The sequence below is a fragment of the Anser cygnoides genome, chromosome 2, assembly GCF_040182565.1.
Source record: "Anser cygnoides isolate HZ-2024a breed goose chromosome 2, Taihu_goose_T2T_genome, whole genome shotgun sequence".
Taxonomy (NCBI): domain Eukaryota; kingdom Metazoa; phylum Chordata; class Aves; order Anseriformes; family Anatidae; genus Anser; species Anser cygnoides.
This window is the reverse complement of record NC_089874.1, coordinates 112,689,044-112,704,241: the sequence shown is the minus strand read 5'-3', so window position 1 is coordinate 112,704,241 and position 15,198 is coordinate 112,689,044. Positions and strand designations below refer to the sequence as shown.

Genomic DNA, 15,198 nt, shown 5'->3' with positions numbered 1-15,198 from the left:
GTAAGTAGAAGGTAGCATTTCCTTACCTCCCAGAAGAGAAATTTCTATACTAATATATTTTTTTATTCACAAAAACATAGCTTGATGACTTGGTAAAATGAAGTTTCCTGCAAGATAAACAGAAAAGCAAACTGTTCTGAACCAAATATACATACCTATTTAACAGTTTTTAGTGCATTTGATGCATCTTAGTTGAATTGAAAATTAAACTTTAGGTTGATACTCAATTTGATGTTTGCTAATTATTTTTCCCCAGAAATTCTGAATAACACCAATAACAGGTGTCACATAAATATGAAAGGAAATGGTAACTGAAGAAATTTCAATTCAAATATATAAATATATATCGCCTTTTCGTTCTCTTTACCTGAGAGAAGCTTTTTTTTTTTTTTTTTTTAAATTATTGTAGCTATAACATTTTTCTAGACTGTCTCTATACTTGCTATAATGCCTTGTGGTTTTGGTAGGGTCAAAAAATAGATTCTTTGTTGCTCAGTGTTGATTTACACAGGAACCAGTGTGGAGGAGAAAGCAGATAGAATAAGGATGGCAATAAATAGAACTGATTTTAATAACAAAAAATGGCTGAGCGATGTTGCATTTAGAATCACAGATTCTCCTGTCTCCTGTGATGCCGTTAGTTTAGTGGGCTTTGCACATGATGAATGCATTTGACTGCATGCTGATGGCACAAACTCCATGCTGATTCTCTGCTCTTCTCTGATCCTCTGCAGTGCCTGTGACCTTTTTTCACCCATCCCCAAAATCTCCCCCAAGAGTTCTGGCATTTTTTCTTCCTTGCTCGACTGAACAGAGCAATGGGTGTGCGAGAAATGTATGACAGACTTATACACATGTCAGCACAGGAGCTGAGGAAAGGAAAGTAAGTAGGCTGTGTGACCAAAGGACTAAAATCATGTCTTGAGAGGCAATGAACTGGGGACAATGAATAGAAAAAATGACTGTTGTGGTTATGGTCATGCGATGGTCTTACTTTCCTCCTGTCATCCTGTCAGTAAGATCAAAACATTGCCCATCCTTGTGACAGAAGGATAAAGGATAAAGGAATTTGGCTGACATAACATCTTTGTGTTTATGCCTGGATTTTTTTTTTTTTTAATATAATTGCAATTGGACATGTTGTCCATCATAGATAGGAAATCTTACCCAGGATGCACATGAACCCTGGTAAAATTCCAGAAAACAACCTCTGAGGTCTCTAACATGCTACTTGTTTTTCACTTACATCTCTTTACCTTTAGCTGCAAAGATTTTATAAAAGGAATTTGTAATGCAAAAGATGCAGCAGGCTATAGCAGTCTTTTCCAGGACTGTATATTCAGCATAAGGAACATGGACACTGAGCTATAGCATTTTACTATCTCATAGAGAATTTCCTGCCCCCCCAAGGTGGATTTCATCAAACAACTTTAACTACTTGATCATAAAGGTGTTTTCTCTATACAGGCAAGTGAAAACCACAGAAACAAAGGAGGCATCTTAAATAGACAAAAACCAACCAACCAACCAAAAAAAACAACAACAAAACCCCAGCATTAAATTTTTTAAGTTATGTATCTGGACCCAAGAGGCAGAGATATCTGAGTGTCTGTGTATGACATATCCTTCTGGGGACAACATAGGTGTAGTCACTGTGGGGACTGGCTACTCTCCTACCTGGCCACTTCTGCAGGTGAGGCTTGGTGAATGAGTCACACCAGCACAGTGAGAAAATTGCTGTTGGTACTCATTTGCCTCAGCTTTGAAAGGTGTGTAATGAATGAGTAAAAGGACTGAAGGCACAGGAAGGACAGTCATTCTGCATCTTCCTCCTCCAGAATGAGTCCTTATTTACTTTAACAAGCAGATGTGAACAATGCAGATCTTGTTCTCCCAGCATTAAAATTGAATTAAAATGCTCTTAATTTAGAAGGATGTTCTAAAGGCAACAATAAAAACTGTTTTTTTTTTTTTTTTCAAACTCTACTAAGCTTTCTTTTGATTTTCCATAGTGCTGTGGAAGGCCAGTACAGAAACCAGGCTTTCCAGTTGCATCCACTTGTGGAGTCTTTTGTATAATATACTACAAAAAATCACAGGATAACAATGTGACTCAAACATCTTTATGTATTCCTCAGCTCTCTAAAACATATCTTGAGAAGAGATAAAGGAGCATATGAGCATATATGAAAAGGGGCTGCAAGTCATTCTGTGTGATGGATCATTTATAAAGTGCACCTAGGGAGAAGAGAGGTCTGTCGGGGCTTTTTTGTTGTTTTTTATCACTGCCTGGAGAGTACAGGCTCAATTGTCCTGGTAAAATAAAACTATATCTGCATTTCAAACACATCATTAGGAAAACGTTCATCAGGAAAGGAAGTAAAATTTCATAACGCGCATAAAGTTTGCCTGCTACAGTTCTGGAGTATATAAAATGTCATCTGCCTTTCTGGGTAGGGTTTACTGCACTGAAGGAGGAATTGCATGAAATGACCCTAAAGTCTTGTAAGCAAGCAGGCCAGATAAATGGATGAAGTACCCAGGCTTGTCACTTTTTTTTAAGGGTAATCTGATGTGTCCCTTTTTTCCTGAGCTGGAAACAAAGTTGGCGATTACAACTTAGGCCATAGCTTTGCTACTCCTATTCTTGCTTAAGCAGTGCTTTCTTGCTCCAGATGTCAGATAGATTTTGGGGGTGTGGGGCCCAAAGGGTCATTAGCCTCTGTCCCATCTAGGCCATGTCAGGGCTGGTCTCCAGCTCCCCACAGCCCTGCCCTGGCGTGCCTGGCTGTGGGCCCCATCAGGCCAGGCCACTTGCAGGCCCATGTCCAGGCCTGGCTTTGACCTGTCCCTGTCCCCATCTGCTGGGAAGCTGCCGATGCCTGGGACTGGGGCTACCCTGGTGTCCCCGGAGCCCTACTCTTAGCCTGCCTTGGGACAGGCCTACTCTTGCCCTGTCTTGGGACAGGGCCTGGCTGTTGGACCCTGCCCTGATGACCCATAGGAGTCCCTATGGGCCCTAGGTAACTCCAGCACCTCAGCCCCCTGTTTTTAAGAGCACTTCCCCTGAATTCACTTTTTCTTTCCCTCTCCTTTGATCATCATCTCTCCATAATTCTTAACTGAATGTAGCTGCAATCTGCTTAGTGGCTTTGGGTAATGGTATGAAGCCATGTATAAAGCCAGAGTTCCTCCAGCTTTGAAGATGTTTGACTTTTCATGTTGTTTTTGATAAGTAGACTTTTTTCAGCCACACAACTTCATGGACACAATTCTCTTTCTTTTCGGGGGTTAAATGGATTTGCTTGAGTTTCCTTTCCCCAGGTTTGGAGAGAAGGTGTTCTCCTCTCACGTGTCCTAAGGAGCACCTACGCTTTATTTTCTCCCCTGTGGTGTAGTCATATCTGGGTGATCACTGGCAGATGTTTTCATGCTGAAACATCAGGGAGCAAGCCACCTCTCATCCCACATTCAACTTCACTGGAAATAAGTCCCGCTTTAACGGATGTGCTTATATTGTACGCCACGAGTGATGCTCAGCTATTGTTCAAAGAGAAAAAAGCATGTAGCCATGCTTGTCCAGTTCTGAGGCTGAGCTAACCCCCAGGAGATGGGACATTTTGTCTGATATTGTAGAATTGTGTGAACTTCAAATACTTTAAAGAGTTAATTATCTGCTTCTGCTTTTTGAACTGAGGTAATTAAGGAAAAATTCAACAGTAGCTGGAGTCAATGGAACTGGAATAAAGACATTTAAACGTTATGATGCTATACTTGTCCTTTCCTCTAAAGAAGAACTTTCTTATATTCTCCTTTTCAATTTTCCTGGTCACAGCTAAGGAGAAACTATTCAGAACTGAGTCCGATCCCTCCAGTAAGAAATCTGAAGGCCAGTTTCCTATTGAAAGTGCATAGCAGGTTCTTCTCCAGCAACAAAAAAGCCTCTTCCACTCCAAACATAACAGCGCTACCTCAGCAAGACTGATTTCTGCATTTCTTCTGAAGGTTGATGGTAATGAATTCCTCTCTGAGGTTTAACATTAAGCAAAATAAACTGCATTTTCTTCCTGTTAAAAACACTTTCATTGTGAAATGTCAACATAAATTCTGAGTTACAATGCCTGATATCAATTACCTCCATAACTATCTGGACAGTTATGCAGCTATGTGAGGGAGCTGTGCTAATTTAAAGTGGTTTCATCAAGTTCTTTAGAAAAAAATATGAATGTAGGCTTTATTTACAACCCCTTTCCTCCTTCTGTTTACCCAAATAGCTTTGTGAAGCTGAGCAAGATTCCTCTGGTTCTTGAAGACAAATACTCTTTTTTTCTTTCTTTTCCCAGACATTATTTTACAGTGATATTATTCTATTTTCCCACTTACAAGCAATGTGTGAACAGCAAAGCTGACTTACACAGTTTACCATCACCCTTCATACAGCAATTGGTCACTTGTGACTCAATTTCAAATGCAGAAGTGTCTCTGAAGTTTCTTGGTCAAACGGAGGTTCAAAGAGAAGTCTTCTGTCTAGGAAGTCCAGGTAGAAACTACCCCTCAGGCATGAGTATGTTTTCTTGTCATGCTGCATCATGGTGCACAGGGAAGTGAAAGTTTCTTGCAATTGCAGTTTTATCTGTATATACCTTTTTTTTTTTTTCTTCCTCTTAGGTTTTTCTGCAGATTAAAATTTCCAGATTTTTAGTCTTGAGTGTAATTGTGGCTGAATTGCACTTAATTCAGGTAAGTGGAGAAACTTCTGGTTAATTTGATATTGTTCTTTAGGAAGATGACATATAGACAGGGTTGGAGTAATGTCTCATTTCCCTGATGTAATGTAATATATGTTTTTAAATGATTGGATGTGAGTGTTAACAGCAGAATTGTTCAGTCACAACTAACATATATAGCTTTCAAGAAGCAACAGCTCAATAATATTCTTGGTGTTAATTGAATTTTGCCCACTGTTTTTTATCTAAGTCCTTGTTAACTGTTTTTCAGTGTCTTAAATTCTGGGATGTATTAGCTTCTGAACAATGTTTGTTATTAAATGACCAAATAAGAGAATATGACAGACATGTTGGAGTTTAGATAATTATATTTGCTGTTTTTTCTAAATATAAATGTTAACTGTGATGAAATTTTCTTTTCTGTTTTCAGGGGGAAGAAGTCAAAAAGAAAGCCAACTTTCAACTTTAGTCTAAAAACTAGTAAGTTAGACATTATTATTATTTAATGCCTATGGACACATCACTAATTAACTGCTTATTCCATGTCAATTAATTCCATATCAAATAATGGGATATCAGTTTCATATTGTTTATATACCAGATAGTCATACCTACAGAGAATCTCAGAAAATTCATATAATTCTCCAAATTGAAATGCAGTCACAAAATACACGTGGCATTTTCATATTATTATTATTTGTAATATTATCCATGATTATGAAGACAACTTTTACAATTTTTATAACTGTACTTGGTTTTAAGGAAGTTTCTATTTCAAAATACAAAGTGTTGCTTCTTATTCTGTAATTGAATGTTAATATTGCAATGTTAATAATGTATTGTGGAAACTGCTAGCACAATTATTATTGAAAAACAAATGATGTTTCTTTTAAATACAAAGAAACAATTACAGTAACAAATAAGAATATTCTGGAAGACAATAATGGATAGCTCATAAAAGCAGAACACTTATTTAATAAGAGGCAGCTGAAACTCAAAATTGGCAAATATGAAGTGATGCACATGGGAAAAACAATCCTAACTTTGCATATAAAAAGATGGGCTGTGAGCTCCCATCATCACCCTGGAGTGAAATCTTAGGGTTATGACTCATATTTCCGTGCAAACATGAACTCAGTGCTTGGTATCAGTCAAAAAGCAACTCAAAATTTTGAAAATATGAGGAAAAAAGCTGAGACTAAGACTGAGAACATCATTATTGTGGCTCAGAATAAATCCACGACTCACTTGTAGCTCAAATGTTATGTCCCTCTCTCCAAGGAGAATAGAGCAGAAATGGAAAAAGTCTAGGGCTGGGCAGTGAAGATGAGAAGGTGGTGGACATAATCTTTCTATATTTCAGTAAGGTCTTTGATGCCTTCCCTCTCAGAATCCTTCTGGACAATTTGTCCATCTGTGAGACAAACAGGTTCATGCCACTCTGGGTAATGAACTGGCTCAGTGGCAGAGCTCTAGGCTTGTAGTAAATAGGGCTACAGTAAATGGTGTGCATGGTCACCAGCGTTGTTCCTCACTGGCCCTAGTTCTAGGGCCAGTCCTGTTCAACATTTTTATCAATGATCTGGATACAGGAGTGGAGTGCATCCTAAGCAAGTTTGCTGATGATACTAAACTAGGAGGTGCTGTTGACTCCTTGGAGGAGTGGGAGATCTTGCAGAGGGATCTAGATAGGTTGCATCTGGGTGATTAGCAATGGCATAAAGCTCAACAAAGAAAAATGCCAGGTGCTGCACCTGGGACAGTGTAATGCTGGACACAGGCACAGACCAGGAGACAAGCGGCTGGAGAGCAGCTCTGCAGAAAGGGGCCTGGGGGTGCTGGTGGCAGCAGCTCAGCATGAGCCAGCAGCATGCCCTGTCAGCCAAGAAAACAAATCACATTTTGGGGAACATTAAACACAGTATTGCCCACCAGCCAAAAGAGGTGATTTTCCTGCTATATTTAGCATTGGTGCAGCCTCACCTTGAGTATTTTGTGCAGTTCTGAGCTCCACAATATAAAAAGAGATGTTAAAGTCCTTGAAAGTGTCCAGAGGAGGGCAAGAAAGTTGCTAAAAGGGCTGGAAGGCATGTCCTGTGAGAAGAGGCTGAGGACATTTGGGTTGTCTAGTGTGGAGGAGAGAAGGCCGAGAGGTGACCTCATGGATCTCTGCAACTTCCTGGGGAGGGGAAGTGGAGAAGGAGGTGCTGGCCTCTTCTCCCTGGTCGCTGATGACAGGATGCGTGGGAATGGCAAAAGTTTGTACCAGGGGAGGTTCAGACTAGATATAAGGAAAAATTTCTTTACTGTGAGGGTTGTCAAACACTGGAACAGGCTTCCTAGAGAGGTGGTTTGATGCCCCATGCCTGTCAGTGTTTAAGAGGTGTTTGGATAATGCTCTCAAAAATATGTTTTGCCTTTTGATTAGCCCTGATCTAGCCTTAGTCCAGGCTAGATGATCGCTGAAGATCCCTTCCAACTGAACTATTCTATTCTATTCTGTTCTGTGCCACGCCATGCCATGCCATTTTCAAATCACAGGTGACTCAGTAAAGTGGGATTCTTCAATCTGGGAAAGAGATGAATTTGGGGAAGGGAGTTGTAACAAAAGTCTACAAAATGTGGAGAAACATGGAAAGGGCAGAGAGGAATTTGTCATTCATTATCTCCTGAATGGAAACAGGAGGGTGTGATCTGCTGGTCATAGGAGCCATAATCAAGACTACCACCATGAGTTTGCTCTTCATTCAGAGGGCAAGAGACCTATGGAACTCTGCCACTGAGGATACTAGAGGTTTCTGTGTGTCTCAGGGGAGACTGGACAAATTCATGAAAGGGAAATCCGTGGAGAAGTATTGCAATTGTAGAAGACACAGCTAGTTCAGCACACTTCTGAGCTAAGAATGTAAGAATGGGAGACAATTGGGGTGGGGAGGAGGGGGTTCAGGATATACTTAGTCTGCTCTTACACCCAAGCACTCTCTTAAGGCACTTGTGGGAAAAAGCACAGTGGGCTAGATGAAACTATGGACTTACCCACTACAACCACTTTCAGAGTCTTACTCTAAGGATCTTGGCTTAAAGTGATTTGCAGCTGAGTTCTAGATTTTTGCTTTGACACATTGTTTTTCAAAATCTTCAGGCTTTCAGAGAATGTTCCCTCTCCTCCAAACCTCAGTCTGTTGAATGTTACATTGTATGATCAAATTCAAAGGAAAGAAATGCATAAAAGATTAAAAAATAAGCATTTGAAGTATTTTGAAGTTCCTGTCTGTCAAGTAGTGTTTGACCCCTCTCTGCTGGATTATCCATTTTATATCAGCATTATATTAGAAACTTACTGTTCAGTGTACTAACCCAAGATTATTAAAAATTAAAATGTACTAGTTTAGCTCTTACTTTTTATTCTGAAGTTCTTTTTCCAATGTGCCATAATAATGCAACACAATAAACCTAAAACCCAGAAAAGGAAAAGCAGACATTAACCATTGTCTGACAGTATAAAGGAATATTTTGTATGATATTGTAGCTTTGCCTGTGTTTTTAATTCCCTAATCATAACCTGGTCTCTCATCACATCACTCTTGCTCTGTGGCTAAGATGACTGGTATTTGCCTGAGGTCACCTAAAACACCTTGAAGAGCTGCATCACATTGTCAGGTTCCTGGCCTTGGGTACCCTGCTCAGAGCAGGCACTGGCAATGTCTGCAATATCTTAAATGCCAGGACTGCCTGTGGTCCACCTTTAGTTTGGCAAAGTAAGTAGCAGTCAGGCTTCTTTTTATGGAAGCATATTGCTGTGTAGGAAAATCCCCACAAAACAGATGACTGATCCTTTCTTGGTACAGAGGCAAATTAAAAATAACATGTTTTTTCTCCTTTATTTTTTTCCCCTCAAATAGTATCTTTTGATCTAAGTTCTTTGTGAACCAGGAATATATACTGGTTTAATGCATTGGTCTGTTTTTAAGAAACATTTTTTTTCTTTTTTCTGTGGGTAAGGAGCTTTTTGGGTTCCTCCTGGTTCTGGCTGTGGTTGTTGTGATCTACATATCCTCTGCATTTGGCAGTTTCTCTGGAGAGACTGCAGTCTTCAAATCAACAGAAATGTGGAAAATTTGGGAACTCAGGCTGAATTATAGGCCCCCTACTTGGGGAAATTCCTTTTAAAAGGAATACTTTCAGAACAATTCCAGAGACTAATTCAGTAGTATACAGTGTAATACTGGTTTCAGCTGCTGCATAGCTGATACATAAGTGTGTTCAATGTTTACATATTCATTCATTTTAGATCACTAACCTTTCCATTGCTTTAGTTTGAAAATTCGTTCAATAGGTTTTGTCTTTTTGTTTAATCTTTACCAGTTAGGCCAGGATCTTTGGCCTCTTCAGCTTCTCCATTTTTTACATGACTGATCCAGGCAGACAAACTGCTGTCCGGAGCTTGGGACTACAAAACCACCCAACAATGGCATGTCGGTTGCCATACAGTAACCAGTTTGTCCAGCAGCTAGAGCTTGGTTTTAATTAGCTCAGAAATCCCTTTCTGTCAGAAGACGTTGTATTCAGTTGCATTAAATGTTTGCTTTGTGACCAGTTAACATGTTTACATGTGTGTAGGGACATGCATTTGTACAGTTGAAATTCTGATCACTATTTGGCACTTGAATCTTTGACACACACTTGGAGTTATTGTACCCAGAACATTGTTTCTGTGTATTACTCCATTTTGTATAGGCCCCTGCAATAGTTCTCTTGCTTGTAATCTAACATATTTTCTGTCAAACTCATATTCAGCCACTTTGCAGTAAATTTCCGCACCCCAAAAATCAGATCTATATTATAAGTGGACTCTGCTGACGTAGGCCTGGTGAGAAGTGCATCTGCACTAGCTCTGTGTTTGGGGAGGTGGCAAAAGGAAGCACCAACACTTGTGCTCCAGGAGTTCGTGAAGTGCCAGCATACCAGGTTTTGGGTTAATGACATACTTTTTCCTACTATTTGCTATGTGAAGCAGTATGCAATACACATGTAGGAGCAAATATGACTTGGGGAGGAAGCTAAAGCAAAGACAACCATGGAACTTGTGTTTTGAACCTGTTTTCTAATGCTTTTTTTTTTTTTTTTCTCAATTTTTCATAGAGTGGAGTACAGACTTGAAGGAATTCAGTGCATGATAGCTGTGCTTATTATTATCTCATATACCCTTTAAGGAAGGGTAGAACTGTTTTTCCAGTTACATTACGGGAAAAATATATTAGCAGAGTACTCTGATGACTACATTAAAGGGGAAAGATTAATGTTGATTTCTGTTCTCCATCGCCCCTGAGAAACACTATGAACTTGTATGGTAGCCACATAAGGAATATTGAAAATTGTTCATTTATAACCCCTTTCAATTTAGGAAGCAAGTATACATGGTGAAGTGGATTGGGTGACTCACAGAGGGACATGATTATTTTTCACCCCCTGACACAAATTCTTATTTATTCCAGGCAATGAACATGGCAGGAAGTAACCACCACTCATTTCACATCTCTGTATGTACCTCTGTGTAATCTGCCAGAGTGTAAAGCACATATGACATTTAAAAGAAAAAAAAAAGTGGAATAAAAAAAAATATTCTCAAAGGAGGGTATAGCAGTTTTTAAGAAATGCTTTATAAAAATATAGTGATCTGCAACTCTAAGGCTAAACAGCTGGTTGTGAAATTTGCTTGTATTGGCTTAAGAGATCTGAGTTTATGGCCCAGCTTGTCCATGGCTTTCTGTTGCTCTACTAACGAGATCTTACCTCTGTGTGCCTTTGTGTTCAATATGTGCAATGATAAAGATATTTCTTTCTTCTACTTGACTTACAAGCTCTTTGGAGTAGTGATAGAGTTTGTATCTGGCCATGTATGCATACAGTTTGTTGCCTTTGGGTGTTATAATTAGAATAATGTTCCTGGTGCCAGAAGGAAAACCATTCAGTAGGAATGAGAATAATAATATAAACAGTATATTACTATACAAAAGAATGTTTCCTAAACCCTAGGAAAAACTCCTAGGTGCACCTTAACAAGCTCTTTGTAATGAAGAATCACTTGGCAGCCTGGGTTCCTTTAATGGACCTTACAAAGTACAGTAAGCCTCACCATCTGCTGCACCCTCTAATTACCAGTGAGAAAAGGACACTTTTCCTTGCTGCACCACACAAAGAGATATGATTTAGATGTGTATGTTACTTATCCAATGTAACATACATCTGTTGTGTTCTCATATTTTAGACACAAATCCAGGAGGAGGCACAAATAGCCTTGCCTGAGAATGTACATCCTTTTTGTTGTACTGGCACACACGTAGTCTTACTATTGAGTAAACCTGCAATTTCTTTATCCATTTTTTTTTTTCTGTGTAAGTAATTTTGCTCATGATCTGCCCCTGTGTTTATTTGTGAAGTAACAAGTATAGGTTGAGATGCTATTTTACAGACTTAAGGTTACTTCAGAAAAAACAAGTCAGCCCTGGAAAGTCTTTAACCTTTTTTTGAGAGACAGTGACTAGAGAGAGAACAAGTGAGAGGCAAAATATATCACAGCCCTTTTCAGAGGTTTTCCATTTTCTCTGACCTCTCTGTGACTACAGAAGGGAGGAAAACCTCTTGCACTCATGTAAGTTGAGGAAAAGGGACAAGAGGTTTGGCCCGGTTCTGCCTTCCTCTCCTGTTTGTGCACAGAGGTTGCTGGGTCAGGACAAAAAAAAAGAAGCAGCACAAAGAAGGACACTGTGATGCCTACCCATCACCCCACATCTGACCTGTGTCTTTGAAAAAGCTGGGAGTAGCTATGGGAAGGAAACAAATTTTTGCTGGGAGCTGAGGGTGACAGCAAGGAGGCAGCACTGTGACCTCCATGAGAAGTGGTGCAGTCTCCTACTACCCAAGCTAGAATCACAGAGCAGGTCTGGATGCAGAGTTGGCCAAGATGTCTGCTAGTCACCAGGTGGGTCCATAGTGATGCAGCAGGTCCAGAGGCAAGTCAGTGGTCCAGACCAACTAGTACCTGGCCAAGCACAGGTGTAGCTACAATTAAATTCAAGCAGGGACCACAGGTGAGGACCTGAGCTTAAACACAGTTTGGGAGTGATGGTAGTGAACATCCTCACAGACGCCACTCCCAGGACTCTTTTTGCAGCAGCCTGCTTCAAGGCTACCCAGCTGCACCATGTCAGAGCTGGCCTTGGCCACAGACAGCCTAACACTTAGGCTTTGGAGAGGCATGGGGCTGTGGCCAAGGCCCTGACAGTTGGAGAAGTGAATGTGGGTTTTCTCTGCTAGTCTTTTTGTGGAACAAACTGATGGAAAAGCAGCAGGACCCAAAGGAGGATTCTTGTGAAGCTGTGAGGAAAGTATATTGTTATTCATTGGAAAGAAAAATGTGAATGGACTGAAAGAGCATGAATGTGCCTCTATTTCCTCTGACTCAAGTCATATTAATGATGGAGAAGCTGTTCTGTGTTGCTGAATATGTTTTCATTGTCAGGGGCACATTGCTGCAAGTATGCTCCCACATCAAAATCCAAGCACATCTGAATTATAAACTTCTAAAAAAATGGAATACACCTGTTGAACTTACAGTTTTATGGGTTGATTTTAGTGCAGGGGATGATAAGTGAGGCCTGATCTTACTGGCAACATGGCTTATAGCACTTCACCAAGGCAAACAGTAGCTGCCATATCAAGAACTGTAGCTTGCGGGCAAACAAGAGCAGATGTGTTAAAGACATTCAGTCATGATTCAAAGATTGCAGGAGTCTTATGATGCAAAGGCAATCCACTTCAGAGCATACACACTGCTGTAGCTAAGATAAGATTTGAGACCAAATAAATTTATGAACACAGCAAGCTTTAGGAACATTCCTAATCCTGATTGTTCCTTTGGCTTGCATAGCTTTCCATGGTAAGGGCAGGAGGCCTTCTTCATGTCTGCTTACTGTCTGTGCATGAACCTATTTTGCTTTCAAATCCTGAGGAATTACAGATCCTTAACTCCCATCAGTAAAATATATCTTACATTTTCTTTTGTGGTATTACTCTTTTTCCTCATGTCAGAATCTGAGAAGCTGACTATGGTCAAAGATGCAGTGTTGCAAAATCTTACTTCCAGTGACGTTATCAGGCTTCGCTGTTTGCACTGTGGTAATGCAGAGTAGGGTCTGTCTGCACCTGCAGACTGAAAAATCCAAATATTAGCTGCTATTATAAATGTACAGAAAAGGCTCCTTGCTTTGACTGTAAGCAAGCAGCAGTTGGCATGGCTGTATGAGACAACTCTTTATGGATTGGCACAAAAATTTTATTTTCCTGAATGAGCATGCATGAGAAAGGAACCTGATCTCTGGACTAGTAACCTCTGGGCTTTGGGACTGAGGGTAATCAGTGGTACTGGAGGTATGTGAACAACTTGTGACGCAATTTCGTGGTTAAAAAAAAAAAAGTTCTTAAAAACAAGCTCCATTGGGCAGGCCTGATACTTATTTGTTGTTTGTTTGTTTATTTTTTGGCAAAGCAAACAATAGACCTGAAAAATATTTTCATGTCAACCTGGACTCTTTTATTTAACTTGTTTTAATAAAAATGTTATTTTGAAGTCATCTAGCTTTCCAAAACTTTTTCTTCATTTAATTTGGCACTGAATGATTGAGTTATTTTGCTCATTTAAAAAAAAAAAAAAGATGAAAAGATGAATAACATTATGGCACATAGGAAGAAAATAGAAAATGCCAGGGCTCACTGGAGTTAATATAAACAGGAGAGAGAAAGATAACAAAAATCATTCTAAAAATGCATTACTAGGAAAAGGAAGTACTGAGCAACTCCCAGTGAGAAGACAAATCTATTACTGGATATTGGGAAAACTGGAGTGTTTAAGTGCCGTTTTTGCTTCATTTTCACTAACCAGGATAAATGTGGCCAGATGGCTAACACAATGAACATCGGTGACAGATGGGTAAGTGCTCTAACTAGCGTCAGAAAAAAACAGGTTAAAGATGCTTGTGAATTGGCAGGGCCTGATGAAACTCACCCTGGAATACTTAACGAGATAGCTGAGACTGTCCCTGCTCCTTCAAGATGAGGTTCCAGAAGATGGGAAGGGAAAACCATAATCATGATTTTTAAAGAGAAAATAGAAGCAGAGAAGCAAGAGGGGGACCAAGAGAATCATCGAGCAATAAATATATCTTCTGAACCCAGAGAAATACAAATTAGCAATCCATTTATCAAGAACAGAAAGCATCTCTTGAAAAGAATAAACCATACCAAACCAAACCAACCTAATTATCTCTTGAGACATAGAGAGGCAGTTATAAATAGCATGTCTTTGATAACGCTTTTGATATTGTCTTAGATGACAGTTTCCAAAACAGCCAAGAAACAGCCTAGAGGTATCTACTGTGAAGCAGCTTTGTGGCTGGTTGGGAAATACACAGTCATGGTAGTTACCAGCAGCTCATGACAAAATAGAGAGAATGGACCTTAATGGGTTTCTCCAAGGCATTAGTCCTGGGTCTGGATGTTTTCATCTGGGGTCTGATCAACGAAATAAAGAATACTCATGTTAACTATGCAAGTAGTGCCCAAGGGTACTGAGCAGAGGACAAGATCACTTTACCTGACAGGGATGTGATTAACAGCAGATCTTCAATATCTAGAACATGGTTAAGAGACATGGGGCTGGAAAGATCTGGATTTAATCCATGCACCTTCCACAAAGTGTACAGAGGTGTCTGCTACCTTTTTTGACAGAAAAATCTAATCTGCTCCTGAAAGTCTTTGGTGAGGGAGGCTCCATAATCTCTCCAAACAATTAAGTACAGTGTTTCACTATACTTACTGTTAAAAAAATTTCCCAAATGTCTCACCTAGGAGTTTACTGCAGCTGAAGCTTATTGCTTCTTGATTTATCCAGAAGATAAATGTAGGCCATTTTCTGTCCTTGCAGCAATTTTTCATATGTTAGAGGATGGTGCAGAGCCGCAACTGAGCCAGTTGTTTTTATATTTTATATAGTTGATTACTCCTGCTTAAGTGCAGTATGTTGTATTCCTTCCCATCAAATGCCACCCAATTTCTTTTTCCAGCCTAAGTCTCCAAGTTGTCAATATCATTTTCGATCATTTTTGGTTTTATTGTTTTTGGTTTTCTGGCACTGTATTTCAGTCTTTTCCCTAGTCTCATATATCATTGCAAAAACTTATAAAACAATATAATAAATGTTATACTGGCACATATAAAAATGAAAATCATATGTAGCTCAAACACAGCAATGCTTTAACTCAGCTTGTCACCTAAGCTGGGGTGATGCACTTCAAGTGAGGCCTGGACCAGTAGCAGAGAATCCAGGAAAGATAAATGAGAAAGATCAGAGGTCTTATCTGGGATGTTTAAAGATGTGGTTTAACCCTTACAAATGGCCAAGTACCGCACAGCC

At 39.7% G+C, this 15,198-nt stretch overlaps 1 long non-coding RNA gene across 1 annotated transcript; it reads left to right on the top strand.

Annotated features, from left to right (window-relative positions):
- The first annotated feature begins 581 nt into the window (after positions 1 to 581).
- Positions 582 to 14,637, top strand: LOC106037569 (uncharacterized). Its single transcript, XR_010829630.1, has 5 exons — positions 582 to 3,023; positions 3,836 to 4,012; positions 4,669 to 4,740; positions 5,158 to 5,207; positions 10,223 to 14,637. It is a non-coding gene; the product is annotated as an uncharacterized lncRNA (long non-coding RNA).
- The last annotated feature ends 561 nt before the right edge of the window (positions 14,638 to 15,198 follow it).